A 14,729-nucleotide genomic window follows, 5' to 3' on the forward strand; every position below is an offset into this window, starting at 1 on the left:
GGTTCTCAACTTTTTCTTTCTGACTTAATTTGCTTAGTGTGATAATCTCAACATCCATCCATGTTGTCACAAATGGCATTATTTTATCTTTACTTATGGCTGAGGAATATCTATATCTATATATATCTACATATATATATCTATATGTAATATCTATCTATCTATCTATCTATCTATCTATCTATCTATATATATATATCTCACACACATACCACATTTTCTTTATCCAATCATCTATCAAAGAACAATTCAGGTGTTTCCATGTCTTGGCCACCGTGAATAATGTTGCAATGAACATAGGGGTACATATATCTCTATGGATAAATGTTTTCAGATTATTTTGGGTAGATACTCAGAAGAGGGATTGCTGGGTCACGTGGTAATTCTACTCTCAGTGTTTTGAGTAACCTCCCTACGAAAGCCATGTGCAAAAGAATGAAACTAGACTGCTATCTGTCACCATGTACCAAAATTAACTCAGAATGGATCAAAGACCTAAACATAAGACCTGAAACAATGAACTGCATACAAGAAAACATAGGTACTAAACTTACGGACCTTGGGTTCAGAGAGGATTTTATGAATTTGATCTCAAAGGCAAGGGAAGTAAAAGCAAAAACAAATGAATGGGACTATGTCAAACTAAAATGCTTCTGCACAGCAAAAGAAACCATCGACAAAATAAAGAGGCAACCAACTAATTGGGAAAAGATAGTTGCAAACAATGCCTCTGATAAGGGGCTAATATCCAAAATATATTAAAAATTCATACAACTGAATAACAACAAAAACAAGCAATACAATTAAAAATTGGGCAGAGGACCTTCCCCCAAGAAGACATACAAATGGCCAACGGATATGTGAAAAAATGCTCAACTTGCATGATCTTTTGAATCCCAAGCCACATAGCCTGAGCCTTAATGTAACAAGACAGGGGAAATCTTTTTACAATAATTGTGCTACAAAGATACTGTCAGGTATTTCCACAGAGGCTGAGAGATCACAGAAGGTTAGCATAGCCATTAATTACAGCTACTGTGCTGAGAGAAAGTGCAGAGAAAGACACAGCTGCCGCTGAAGCGTGGAAACTCAGAAATGAGTGAATCACATCCTCACCCCTCACTCTGCACCCATGCCTTAGGAAAAGTCAGTTGGCCTGTCGGAGCCTTTTGTTTCGTTGGGTGGTGTTATGAGCAACAGGAGGAGGATGTCATTCACTTGGCAAAACTATGTAAGGATTCCATTTAATAGACATACATTCAGAAATTACAGGAAGGCATAACCTCACTTCCTGAAACTCTCTCGATCTCAGACTTCCATGTTCACTAATGGCAGAAATGTTTTTTTGTTTTTTTTTTCTTTCTTTCCAGTTAAATGCATTTGTGACTTAAAACAAAGTCTTCTTTGAGTGCTTCCTCCTTTCATGAGGTCTGCCCTGTCTGTCCCTCTTTCCTTGGTGGTAGCACAGGAGGCAGCTTTCATCTCCACGTGGGTCTTGGCTGATGTGTATTGGTTTTCCCGAGCTTGAGAAAGGGTGTAATTCAACTTGGCCTACTTTTTTTCTTTGGCCTCTGTTTTGTTGTTTGTTTGTTTATTCATTTTTTCATTCTGGGAGAGCTTGGGCCATCTAATTAGCACCTTCCTTAGCCATCGAAACTCCATCATAAACACATCCCGGTAGAGTGAAGACAAAACTAACTATGAACATTTTTGGGAAACCTCGCAAGCTTTCAAGACATTGAAATTCACTACCTAAGCTCATAAATCTCTCTGGATATTTCTTATCATATACTCTTAACCTTTATCCTGAGAGGTGGCAAAAGCCATGAGTCTAATGTTTTGACATCCTGGGTCTTGTCCCTTAGATCTTTTTCCCAGAACTGTTCCAGTGAGGCAGAAATATCTTTGGCATAAAATATATATATATATTTAGCACTCCTACGTTAAGGGATATCTTGATCCTCTTTTATGTTCTGATTCTTGATATTAACATGTGAATGAGGAATTCTATGAAAACATTATTTTCTCTCTTTCTTGAAATTTTCAGGGTATTATTTTACTAAGGTGAATCCCCCCCCCAAAAAAAAAAAAATGTATGTGGAAATAAAACAAACAAAAAAAAAGGCATTTTTACTCCAAATACCATTTCTCCTTCCAATTCCCATGGGAATAAATCTCAGCTTAATGAATGGCCTTATCTCAACAGCAAAGGTACTGAAATGGAGGAAAAAATTACCCAGAATGAAAAATAATGCACATGTTATTTACAAATACTCCTTTGTTATACAGTATATCTGGCATATTTCTCATGCCTAAGAAGTTCAGTTAAAATTATTCTGAGCTATAATTTTGATATATATCATCATATATAATTTTATATGATTAATATAGTTTAGATATAATGGTTTAGGTTGTGCTCACAAAATACAGTCATTACCACCTCTTGTTGTTACAGAGGTTCTAGGATATTTCTCAAGGAGTTAAAAGAGTGTTGTGCACTTTCCTTCAAACATACGTACCCACATTTAAGTGGACTATGCTTAAAAACTGTATTAATATAGCACATTTTTGAATGGGCTTTCACAACGTTTTATTATAGGTACTTGACCACACCTGGCTGCTGTGACCTGTTGTGTCCTTAAAGTGCCAAGTGTTCTTTAACACTCCTTCGAAATTTCAGTCATTGCAATAAGCACATTATACACCATCAGAGACTCCACCTCTATTTATTCGCTGAAATGTTATGCGACTATTTGTTGCCAGGAAATTTTCTAGACATAGAAAGGTGGGTGAAATATTTTTCTTTCTTTAAAAGGACAATATAGCAGAGGCCAAATAATATTTTTTTTTTTCCAAAAGAGTAAAGTAAATATAAATACTCTAACAGAGCTATGTGTGGGTTACAACCTGAGTACAAGAAATAGGGGATGGGCTGGTAAGCAATGCAACATGAAATAGGTCAATTGTTACAACAAAAACACTGTTATCGAGGTGAATATACATAAAATTAAATTACCAATTCTAATGATTTTATGACTTTTGACAAATAGACTCAGTCATGTAAACATGACCTCAGTCATGAAAGAGAATATTTACATCACCTCCCTCACAAAAACATGCACCCATTTCAGTCCACCCTTCCCCTCAACCCGCAAGAACACTGATCTGCTTTTTTTCAGTATCTTTGTCTTTTCCAGCACATCATATAAATGGAATCAGATAGTTGTTTTTTGTAGCTAGCTTCTTTTACTTAGCATAATTCCTTTGAAATATATCCGTGTTACTACACACACAAGAAGTTCACTTTTCTACTCCTGAATAGTATTTCATCCTGTGATACATGTTTATCCTAATATTTTTATCCTTTCGCAAGCTGATGGACAGTTGGATTATGTCCAGTTTGAAGATTTTATGAGTGAACCATTCAGTCGTTGATATTCATTTAACTGGTATTAATAATCATTGAATTATTTTTGTTCACATTTATTTGATGAATTTTATCTATATTTTAATTTTTATTATTTCATTGTATATGAGATATACAATCAATACTCTCTTGAGCAATTTCTCTGGAGAAATTCTTACAAAATAATGTTAAATTGAGAAGGAAGGTTGTAAAACTACTAAATATCCATATAGATATATATAAAATATTAATAGTTATGAATATTTTTGTATTTAAATATGATTGCGGGTGTGAGTTTGGGTGTTCATGATGACAAGAATAAAATTAAAGTTTACTGGCTTTTTTCTAAGTGGTATAATGTGCAATTATTTTTCCAAATTATAGTTTTCCATTTTGTTTTGCACTAACATGTGAATTGATACATAAAAATATAAGCAAAACTACCAAGTATTTAAAATTGAAAACAACAGCCTTATACTTATTACATTGCATTCAATTCTACCATTTCTTCAAGTTGAATTCACACAGCAATATTCAGGAAATGTCTTTTTCCAACTAAAGTTTATGATACATTGAATGCCTTGTTACTATTTTGAGATCTACAATGTAAATTAGCATATTAAACATTCTGAGAACTTCTATAGAACTGCAAATCAGTATTCTCAAAACTTATTTTGTAATTGAGCCTTCTTCCAATTGCATGTAGTAAATATAATTGGGACAGGATGCCTTGTCCTGTAGGTACATGGATCCACTACGGACGCAACGTAGAATTGGCTCTTGCACAAATAATGAGCGAGACTAAGTTGTGTGAAAAATGAGTGAAAAAAGGATGTATTAATACTATTTACTACTGTGATAATAAATATTTTGGGAATTTGTCATTTGGGTTTTCAAAGTTATTTCAACATTGATCATAAAAGGAAGGTCTACAAGTATCTCCATACTATTCTTACCTTTTCATCGTCCTTTGTTAAGGAACATTAAACTAACTTAGATCTGAAATAAATTCACCAATGTAATTTGGTGTATATGTTCCCAAGCTTCAAGAGAAAAAAGAAAATAAATAAAATGAATAAAACTCTAAGTCTAGATTTTGTAATGCTGAGCCGCAAAGACCATACATTCAAAGCAGTAAGTGTGTAGATACTAAGTTCTAATAGTGTAATAAAAAAATTTAAGTATGAGGCAAACAGGAAGACAAAGTGTGTCTATAACATACTGTTTATTTTCTAATCAATTTTAATTTGCCTCAACATATATCAGATGAAATTAAACGCTTCCCATATTTATTCCGCTGAAAACCCTATCAATCTATTGTACGAGTCCCTCAGAGGAGGAGGATTTGCTTTGGTTTTATCAAAACTCTCAAAATGTTGCTCATTGATCTAGGCAGTTATTTATGCCTCAGTTTCTAAGATGGATTAAACTACATCTCAGGAGTTTAATGTTAGCTGAATAAAATGCAAAATGGCTCTTGCTGCACTCTGTGGTTTTACCCAGAGCCATCCTTTAAGTTATAAGTGCTGTTTCAGCAAGTTTCTCACTCCTCGGAGGCTTTTAGAGACTGAATGAAAAAACCCCAAATTGTCACTGGTGACATCCATCACCATTACCAACCACATATCACTAATAAGGAAACTTATCTATTAATTTAAAATCTGAGCGGAGCATAAGGGACCAATTGTCCCTTGTAGCAAATGAGTGTCATTTGGTTCAAGGATTACGCAAACTAGTCTAGTCTTACAGATCTCACAGTCCCAAGTACTGCCAACAGTGATCTTTATGTCATCCCCTGATCATTAGGACAGTTCATGGATTAAAAAGTAGGCATTGTCAGTGTGTACACACATATATGAATCAATAAAAATGATGTTGCGTTAATGTACTTGAAATAAGTTCCAAATGGTTTCTGCTGTATAATAGCTTCTTGTATAAAATGGAACGATCTCTGTGTCACACGAAAGATCACAGGTAGGTGGCTCTGGTCAGATGCGAGGCTCTGAGGTCTTCTGGAGGCCAGGTTCCTTTCCTCCCCTGCTATGACCAGTTGCATCTCCGTGGGTCAGGGTGTCTTCAGAGGCTCTGGTCATCACTTTCTCACCCAGAAATGATCTCTCAGAACAATGCTGTTTGCATTTCACAGCTCTGGTGTGAGCGACATGGCAAGCTGAGAAAAACAGGCTTTAAGCTGGATACGTGATCACTTTCCATAAAACGACTTTGCCGTTACTAAAGATAAAGGAAAAGTTGGCTATTTGGTGGCAACCAGCAATTTCTGCTAAACCACACCACTGCATTTCAGTGCTTTGACGTAAGAGTCCCATTTGATGCCCCAAGTCTTTAAAAAAAGGCTCCTTCAATTAATCTTCTGAGTTTTACAAACAGTGTATACTCTAGTTGCAGACAGCATCTTTGTGCTTGCTGCCTTTGAACCTCTGTGGATGACTTAGTTTTGTTTTGTTTTTTTCTTTTTCCCCTGGACTTGACCTGCTCTGGTGGTTAGTGGCATTTTCCGAGAGTTCTGCTTGGCCTCTCCTGTCCACTTACATATGTGAGTTTTCTTTGGGGTTTGGGTAGAGTAGCTCTAGTACCTCAGGTTTCAAAAGCCCTACAAAGAGTCTGCGCTCCAACGATCTCTCCCTCATGGCTTCACCCTTACATTACTCGTGACGCCTTAATCAAGTCTGCAGAGACCAGGAGGAAGGGAATCTCCCCTCAGGCTCATTCCTCAAAGGCGGGGCCACTTCTGGCCTAGCTGTTTGCTTCCTCCCTCCTTTCTGTGAGCCGAGGAGACCAGATTCACTTCAGAGGGAAACGGTCCCTCTTCTCTAGTGACATCTGTAAGGCTTGCGGCGAGACAATGAGGCTCAGAGAGTCAGGCGGGTTGAGCACAGTGAGCGCTTTATTCTGCGCCCCCGGTGAAGTCGCGCCCAGGGCAGAGGGAGGGGGACATATATGCGATCTTCCAAAAATGTGGGAGGTGATTTCAATCTATTTATTTTCTTTCTTCTCCTTCTTCTTCTTCTTCTTTTTTTTTTTTTTTTTTTTCCATTAGGTGATTCCTTTCTTCAGCGTGATCTTCTATGGGATTCTACATCAAAACTGAAGTTCACAAGCAGTAGGACAACTTGAAACCCCACCCACCCCCTTTGCACTTCATGCAAATCACCCATGATATCATTGCTGCCCCAACCCTGGCTTCCCAGGAAGGTGGTTTTAATAACCACTATTTGACGTCCATTGAAAAAGAGTCAGAACTCTTATTTGAAGTAAATCTTTGTGTCCAGCAGGTATTTCTTCTACCTATTCCTGTGCAGACACGGAATGGCATCTATTGTTGAATTTGTTGTGTTTTTCTGCTTGTTTGTTTTAACAAGAGGAAGTAAAAATTTCCTTTTACTATGATAAATGTCAAATGGGTCTATCTTTAGCAAAATACACAGAAAGAACACATGTAGACCTCCTCTGTAGTAATGGCGGGCAGTGTTAGTGGGACGAACACTCATACTGAAAATAATTTATAAATTTGGACATAAATATTAAAAACCATCAGCTAAAAATCATTGAAGAGCTGACAAGATATTAAGTAACTGACTTAAATCGAAATTTCAAGATAATAGTTACCAAGGGTTTTTGTAACTTCACTATTATCAAAATTCTAGTTGTAAGAAAAAAAAATAATGTGTTTTGTAGTGACAGTTTTATTTTCCCCTTCGCAATCTTTGGAGCCAGATGCCTGATTTTATATCCTATCTGACAGCATGCTATCTGGGTGATAGTAGGTAAATTTCATCTATACTCTAGGTCTTAGTTTCTACATCTGTAAAGTATTCCTAAAGAAATCACTTGCCTCATAGAGTTTCGGGATAATTAAATGAATTCATTGACATAAAAAATGATGTCTTGCATTTGGTAAGTTTGCTCAATACTTTTTTTTTTTTTTGTAGCTACTAATCAATTTTGGGAGGATTCATATACCATATAATTTTTAAAGTGACCTCAAATTACTTTGGAATGACACAGTATACATACATTCCAACATCCATGTCTACTGGCATACTCATGTAAATGAAATATTTTCTCTGAAAAATAATAACATGGCTAAAATCCCACAGGGTCCTGCCTTTTGCCCTCACCCCACCCCCAGCTTCCAAGTCCATAACGCCCAGAGTTCACCTTCTCAGGAAGAACTGAGCCCCCCAAGCCCCAGTCTCACTCTGTGTAACTTGCAGGCTGGAGTCTCTGCCACGGGAAACACACACTACCTTAAACTTAGGAAACAGACGTGCTTTTATGCTGTGGCCAAATACTTGTATACTCCATTAAAATCAATGACTGTCGTATAACAGAAACAATAAATAGATAAATTTTGACGTACCATCTTTTTGACTGGTAAAGCAAAGAGAACAAGAAATTCAGCTAATCATGAAAAAAACTGATAACATTATTTAAAACATGCTTCTGGCTTAGAGAGTGATTTTATTGCTTCTATACAGCTGTGTGTTCAGCGGATTTTGAAGCGTGACATTTGGAGCATATGATGAAGTAGAATAAGAACATCACATAGTAAATTTCTATCTGCTTTTTGATTTGATGCAAATGTTGTAACACCAGTTGACATCATCTCTAGAATAAGAAACTCATGAAGGCAAGAAGAGGTCTGCTTTGAAACGGGCTGGCCTTGATTTAGTGTTACATTACTACCTTGCTTTATGAGTTCTGTAATATCAGCCTATTTGGTTCCTGATGAATAAACGATGAATAATTCATAACATGTAAAATTGAATCAGGGAAATCTGATTTTAGAGAACTTATTCTGAAAGAGACAAAGCCTCTACATAGATCATGAGGCACATATTTAAAATAACATCAAGTTTTGGGTTACAATTAAGCCTAAAACGCAATATATTCTGTAAGATCAAAAGCAAACCCTCTAAGTAAAAACATTCACCTGAATGGGCACATTGTAGTGATGAGTAGATTTATGCACAAAACCCAGGGCAATCAGGGATGGGCAAACAATCTTACCCGCCTTCGTTTTTCTGTCTAATTTTAAATCACACTGAATAATAAATCAGTTGAACTGATAACTTGTGTAAGGTATTGAGTTCTTTGGAGAAATAACACTGCTTCTTGTAAATGCTGTAACCTTGGAAATGTGCAATTGTGATCTGTAATGTGGGTATTTATGAGTATATTGTGACAGCACTGAAAATCCCCAATCTTTAAGACTGAGGCAAATGTCTACCTCACGAGTTATCTAGATATCACATCGTCACAAAAGTTACATCCCCACAAGGAACCTAACTAGACACGGGGATGTAGCACTTTGCTCCTGTTGCCTCTTTGCTCTTACACTGTTTCATTCCAACCTCAGTTGAAACTGGCTTTGCAAGGCCCAGATTCTTTAATTTTGTACTGAGTTCAGCAAAGGCATGGCTCCTGTTCACGTGGTACATATAGATCGTTCCAGTTGCTGAGGTAATCTTCGGGGCTTTTCATCTATAACTGGAAATGCCGCATTAATGCGGGACATAAACAGAATTCACTGCTGCGTCAGTCTCCTATCTACTCTGGAGGAGATGAAACAGAAAATGGAGCACAAAGAGGTGGACATGTCCACAGTGACAGACTCTAAAAGCGGCGTGGCCCGTGGTGGACCCGGGGAGAGGGAAGTGCACCCAGGACAATGCCCAGGCAGGTGACTCTGCTGATGCCAAGTTTTACAGATTGTCCAGGCATATTTTCTTTACGTATTGGTGCTTTGCTAATTTCCATACCAAAGTCTTTGAATCAGAATCGTTCCTGTTATTGCCTCAACAGTAACTGGAAGGACTAAAGTTGAGTACTTTTCAGATAACTGTAGGAGGCATCACTCAGTCTACAGAGTCACTAGGACAACAAATAATGCATTGCTTAACTGTGTTTAAATAATTTATATCCAACCCAGAAGCCACATTAAGCTGGACTGACAGAACACCCAGCTCAGGCCTTGTGACCCGCTATGCCCTCTCCAGGGACCTGCCGACGTCCAGGGAGTTTACCTCTCTGCCTGGAAAGCGAATCAAGGGTGTCTAATACATGAGGTGACACACTCATTGGGACTCTTCTTGTCTAAGCCCTCCCAGCCTCTTGTCCTGTGGCTTCTGTCTACTCCTGCATCACAGATGGAAGACAGAAATTATCACCAAGAATGGAAGTCTGACGCTTGAATTCTGGCCTCCAAAGTGCCACCATATGGCCACTCCCCTTGAAGTCTATCCCATCTGACCACACCCAGGGCACCGCCCAAGAGCACTCAGAGTCCCTCAAAACCACTGTCAGGGATCCATGTCACACTCTGGGAGAGAAATCTCCTCTCATCTTTCTGCTCCAAGTAGCAAACCGAGGCATTATGGTTTGAGCAGTCACAGATGTTAGCTGTTAAGCAATGGATAGTCACAGCCTCCTCTGAAGGTTAACAAGTACATGCGTCACCATCATCCAACCCTCTGATCAGCCATCAGTCAACCAGCAAACAGCCTATCTATTCACACAGGTGACGTCAACTCAAATTCAGCACAAATCTTAAGGCTCATCACAGTATGTGATTATATAGCTGATTTCTGAACAATGTAGGTGTTGAGGGCATGACCCCTGTGCAGGCAAAATTCTGCACATAATTTGTGACTCCCAAAACACTTAACTATTAATAGCAGCCTATTGTTGACTGGAAGCTTTACTGATAATATAAACAGTCGATTAACACATACTTTGTATGATACACTCAAACACATACACACACGAAGGACACAGTGGAAAGTTCACGAACTTAATTGCCCAACCTCATATATAAAATATACTGTATTGCTACAATAAACTAGATAGAAGAAAATGCTATTGAAAATCATTAGGAGGAGAGAATACATTTACAGTGTTTATTGAAAAAAATTAACATATAAGTGAACCCGCACAGTTTAAACCCATACTGTTAAAGGGTCAACTGCCCGTTGTATTATGCAGGATGTTAATAACTGTCTGTGGTTTTGACAGCTACATTTTAATAATCTCTTCTCTGACTATGCTTTCTAGAGGTTAAACCACATGTCTCAGGATGACACCCTGGAACTAGACTAAAGGTTTTGCTTTTGTGTGAATCACCCAGAAGTCTCACAGTCTATAATTCATTAGCCTAAGGGCACAGTGTGGGGAAAAAACCCTGGTCACTCAACAAAAAGCCTCATGACTTATTGCATAGATTTTTTTTTTAATGTTATTCATCTGTTCCTATGCTATTTGCTCTTTCTGGACCACACACCAATTCCTTACGTATTACTGGAAAATCATACAAGACATGTAACCAGGACCACCTCTCCAGGGCAATCCTTTAAGTGATTTCTTTCCCCAATTTACCACAGAAGTGTATTTGCCAAACTCAGGGTTCTGTCTGACATGCAACCTTTATATAAACACATTGGAACCTGCTTTAACTGTTTTTGACCACAGCAATGCCACTTGGAGTAATAAAATGGTTTCCTGTCCTTCGGTAATTTTTAGGTCGGTAGGTTAACATTCCTGTTTAGCATATTAAAAAAAACATGTAGATTCTGACCACTTTAACAGTCTTAGACCATGGTTTTTGCTTTCAGTGAAACAGAGGCCACCTATGTAACGTTGGCATTTGCTTTTCGTTTGTGTGCGGGTTTGTTTGCATTATCCCTGAGCAGTTAGGAGACAGCCTGACTGTAAATACCAAATGCTCCATTAACAAGTGACCAAAAGGGAATCTACCACCAGGAAAAAGTGCTGAGGTCAAAACTTGCTTTCGTTATTTGCTGAGTTCATTAGGTATACATTGAAAGTTGTATAAAGGATGTTAATTTTACCATGTATTTGTAATATATCATTATAGTCGCCTACGTGAAAAATGAGGTATTTTCATTATAATTGTAATTATAATAAATTGTAATTATAAAAGAATTTTTACCATCATAAAATGGAATAGGTGAACTGGATGGGATAAGAGGTCCCACGTAGCTAATTCAAGAGCAAATTTATTAACAGTATTAAGAGTTAACGTGGAAGATGAGCCGCCATCATCCTTCCAAAGGGTTTGTTCAGATAAACGTTAATAAATATATCGTAGTGAAGGAAAGATGATTCCTCTGAAACAAATCAGATCAATCAAACTATAAACCATTAGAGTTTTCCGAAGGGGGAAAAATGTAGGAAGGGAAAGGAAATCTAAACATATTTATAGTTAAATACATACATCACTATATTCTACAACAAAGACTTTAAAAAATAAATTAGTGGAGCTGTAGAGTACTGTTTTTTAACTGACAGGGGCAAGGTTTAAACACAAGGCTTGAGATAGGAATAAATGGATAATTGGTTTCATTTCCTAAAGAAGAATAAATTGACCAGGAAGGGTGGATGTGAACAAAACTCATTCAGGCTGTAATTTATCAGAGCACTTCATATGTATATGTACACATACGTATATGCTTTTATAAAAACATTAGGGGGTGTCTTCAAATATTGGTTTTTGAAGTTTAAATGGTGTCTGAGCACTTCACTGTGTCATTTATTAACGTTCCACTCGGTTCCAAGTGGAGACAGAGCCCATGACAAAATCTGCATCACGACCAATAGCCAGGGGTGACAGACATCCCAAAATAATCATTGGAGTAAAATTGTCTGATGAGCACTAAGACCTGTGAAGCTAGGCTAATAAAGACTTATCCTAGCTGTAGCCTAAGGGTTGTTTTGAAAACATGAAATGAAGACAAATTGTTTTGAGCACTTACTAACATTCATCTGAACATATAAAGGAAAAACTGAATATTAAAAAAAATACAACCATTACGAAACAGCAGAAGACAGTAAGATATTTTTCAGTACTTGATAGAAAAACCAGAGCTAAAGTATCAACAATGTGAATATGATTTTTAAATATAACTGGATCTACAATTATTAGTTATTTTGTTACAATAATTATAAAATACAATAAAATATTCTATAGCCCATATACCATTTTTATAATAAGGCCATTTTTCCATGGATTTCTTAGAGAAAAGACTGCAGGTTCTAACATTTTACCAGAGTACAATGACTGATGATAAATTGCTAAATAAAGGAATACTCAACGTCATTTACCCTAAAATGGGAACTAAATACACTCTCACTTCAGGACATAAGAGCAGCCTTTTCAGCTTAGATTAGAAATGGCTGTGTGCCGTATCTAACCGAAGGATTTGGGATGTCTTGCAGAATTCCTGTGTGCCCAGAGGGTTTGGGAATAGTAGACTAGCAAATCCCTAGACCAGGTCAACATTATTAATCTAATGTGGATAAAGGACAATGATTCAGTTCGGCTACACCATCAACCCCCCTACAATGACTGGCAGTAGTGTAAGGCTGTGAAAATTCAAAGCAAGCAGAGGAAAAGGGGATGAAAAGAAGGGGATCCTAAACTGAAAACATTGCCCATATTGACTGCATTACATTTCAGCTGAACAAGGTGACAAAACGAAAGCTTGAGAGGGAAATCAAATCCAATTATATCTTAAAGTAAGTGGTCAATCTTGCCCTGAGGAATAAATCCATACTTAAATTATAGACAGTAGTAGAAAATGACCCAACAGGAGTCACTAAACATATAGGATGCATTTTTTAGAAGACATGCTTAAAAATAAATAGAAAAATCTCAGTTTTTACTATTAAACAAGTAATCATCAATAAGTACTGAATTGAATAATTCAGATAATATTACTAAATGATTATAATTCTAAGAAATACCAAAATAAAGAAAGCAAATGGAATTGAACTCAAAGTTGTATTTAGATGGCAGGAGAGTAATATGATTATGAATAGTGTAATATGTAATTAAGTGTAAACAATTATGATTCCAATTCTTGCAAAGCTGGTCAAGAAAATGTGATAAAATGACAATAAATGACCTGAGATGAGAATGAAGAATGCAACCATTCTAGGAATAAAGGTAAGTTAACGTGTGAGAAAATGTGGTCTAATAACATGGCAGCTTGGAATACTGTGCACCAGTCTTCAGTTCCTCCTGATAATATAATTACACATCCATTCCTTTGGCCCTATTGGTTAGCAGTACTTACCACTCCGGAGTTTGGTGTGTTTCTCCATCCCAGTGATGTGGAGTTTGGGCATACCACTTGCTTCCGTCAATGAAATGTTGCCTGAAATATGAACAGAGGCCTTAAATATCCTTGCATGACTTGGCTAGGTCGCTTCTGTATATATTTTTTTTTTACAAAATGATTACATCTGTCTTACAGAACAATAATTCTTTACCATTATCTCATATCCATTTATATCAAAACGTATCGTTGTCCTCAAAATGAAACATTGTTTATTCCAGGAAATTTTTAGTTATCAAAATTCACTCAAAGAGCAAATAAATTCTACAGCATGTATGAAAGAGGAAAACAACATTTTTCAAGATGATACCTCTATAGAAATAATCACATTTAGGCATTTTAAGAGGTGAGGGTTTGCAAAATTTATTGAACATCACCACCAGGCTATTCACACATTTTCAGAATGCAGAACACATGTCACTTATTTCTTGGGGCTGGCCATGTTTGAGCATTAAAGTCTGACAACATAGATTCACTTTCCATACACACTGTAACAAAACCTCCACATAATTCCAATTATGGAGATTCTTGAAAAATTATAAACAAAATATGAAGGCACTGGGCTTTGTGAAGGAATAGAAACCATCACCTGTAAACGTTTATTCCACAAATCCAATAATAAATTAACATGAGGGAATCTAGGCAACCTGTTAGGATATATCATAAGTGAATAATTAAAATGAAGAAAGTCCTACAGGATGTTCAGTTAGTTTACTGTGAAAGATGTTCTCCCAAAATAGTCAAAAATGTATTCTTTCCCCTGCAACAATCCAGACGGAAGCATCTCAGGGCTATGTGTGTGGCTCTGCTCAACAGGGTTTCACTATGGGGTCACTTTCAGGTGGGACTCTTAGCCAAGATGGGGGCGGTATTATTTCCTGATCCTACACAGTTAGAAGGGGCTGGGGAAACATGCAGCGTGCCCACCTCAGGAAGGACGAGTTCTGGGTGCCGTGCGTGTTTCACCTCACACGTGGATGACCTACACTTAGTCACGTGGTCACACACGCGCAGAGCAGTGCTACGATGTATAACTCTTACCCTAAAAAGCTATGTCCCCAAAGAATCAAGGGTTTTATTACTGTGAGGGAGAACTGATATTATGGACGACTGCAGGCTCTGAAAAACCATCTTAACCATCTTTCTATAATCGATAGTCTTTTCCG

At 37.2% G+C, this 14,729-nt stretch overlaps 1 protein-coding gene across 1 annotated transcript in view; it reads right to left on the reverse strand.

The window, feature by feature from the left end:
- RALYL (RALY RNA binding protein like) overlaps positions 1 to 13,588 on the reverse strand; it is an 846,180-nt gene extending 832,592 nt beyond the window's left edge. The window contains exon 1 of the mRNA XM_074318489.1: positions 13,522 to 13,588. The gene's annotated coding sequence lies outside the window, so the exon portion shown is untranslated. The remainder of the gene's footprint in view (positions 1 to 13,521) is intronic.
- Between the last annotated feature and the right edge of the window lie 1,141 nt (positions 13,589 to 14,729).

Source organism: Rhinolophus sinicus, linkage group LG14, assembly GCF_036562045.2.
Source record: "Rhinolophus sinicus isolate RSC01 linkage group LG14, ASM3656204v1, whole genome shotgun sequence".
Taxonomy (NCBI): domain Eukaryota; kingdom Metazoa; phylum Chordata; class Mammalia; order Chiroptera; family Rhinolophidae; genus Rhinolophus; species Rhinolophus sinicus.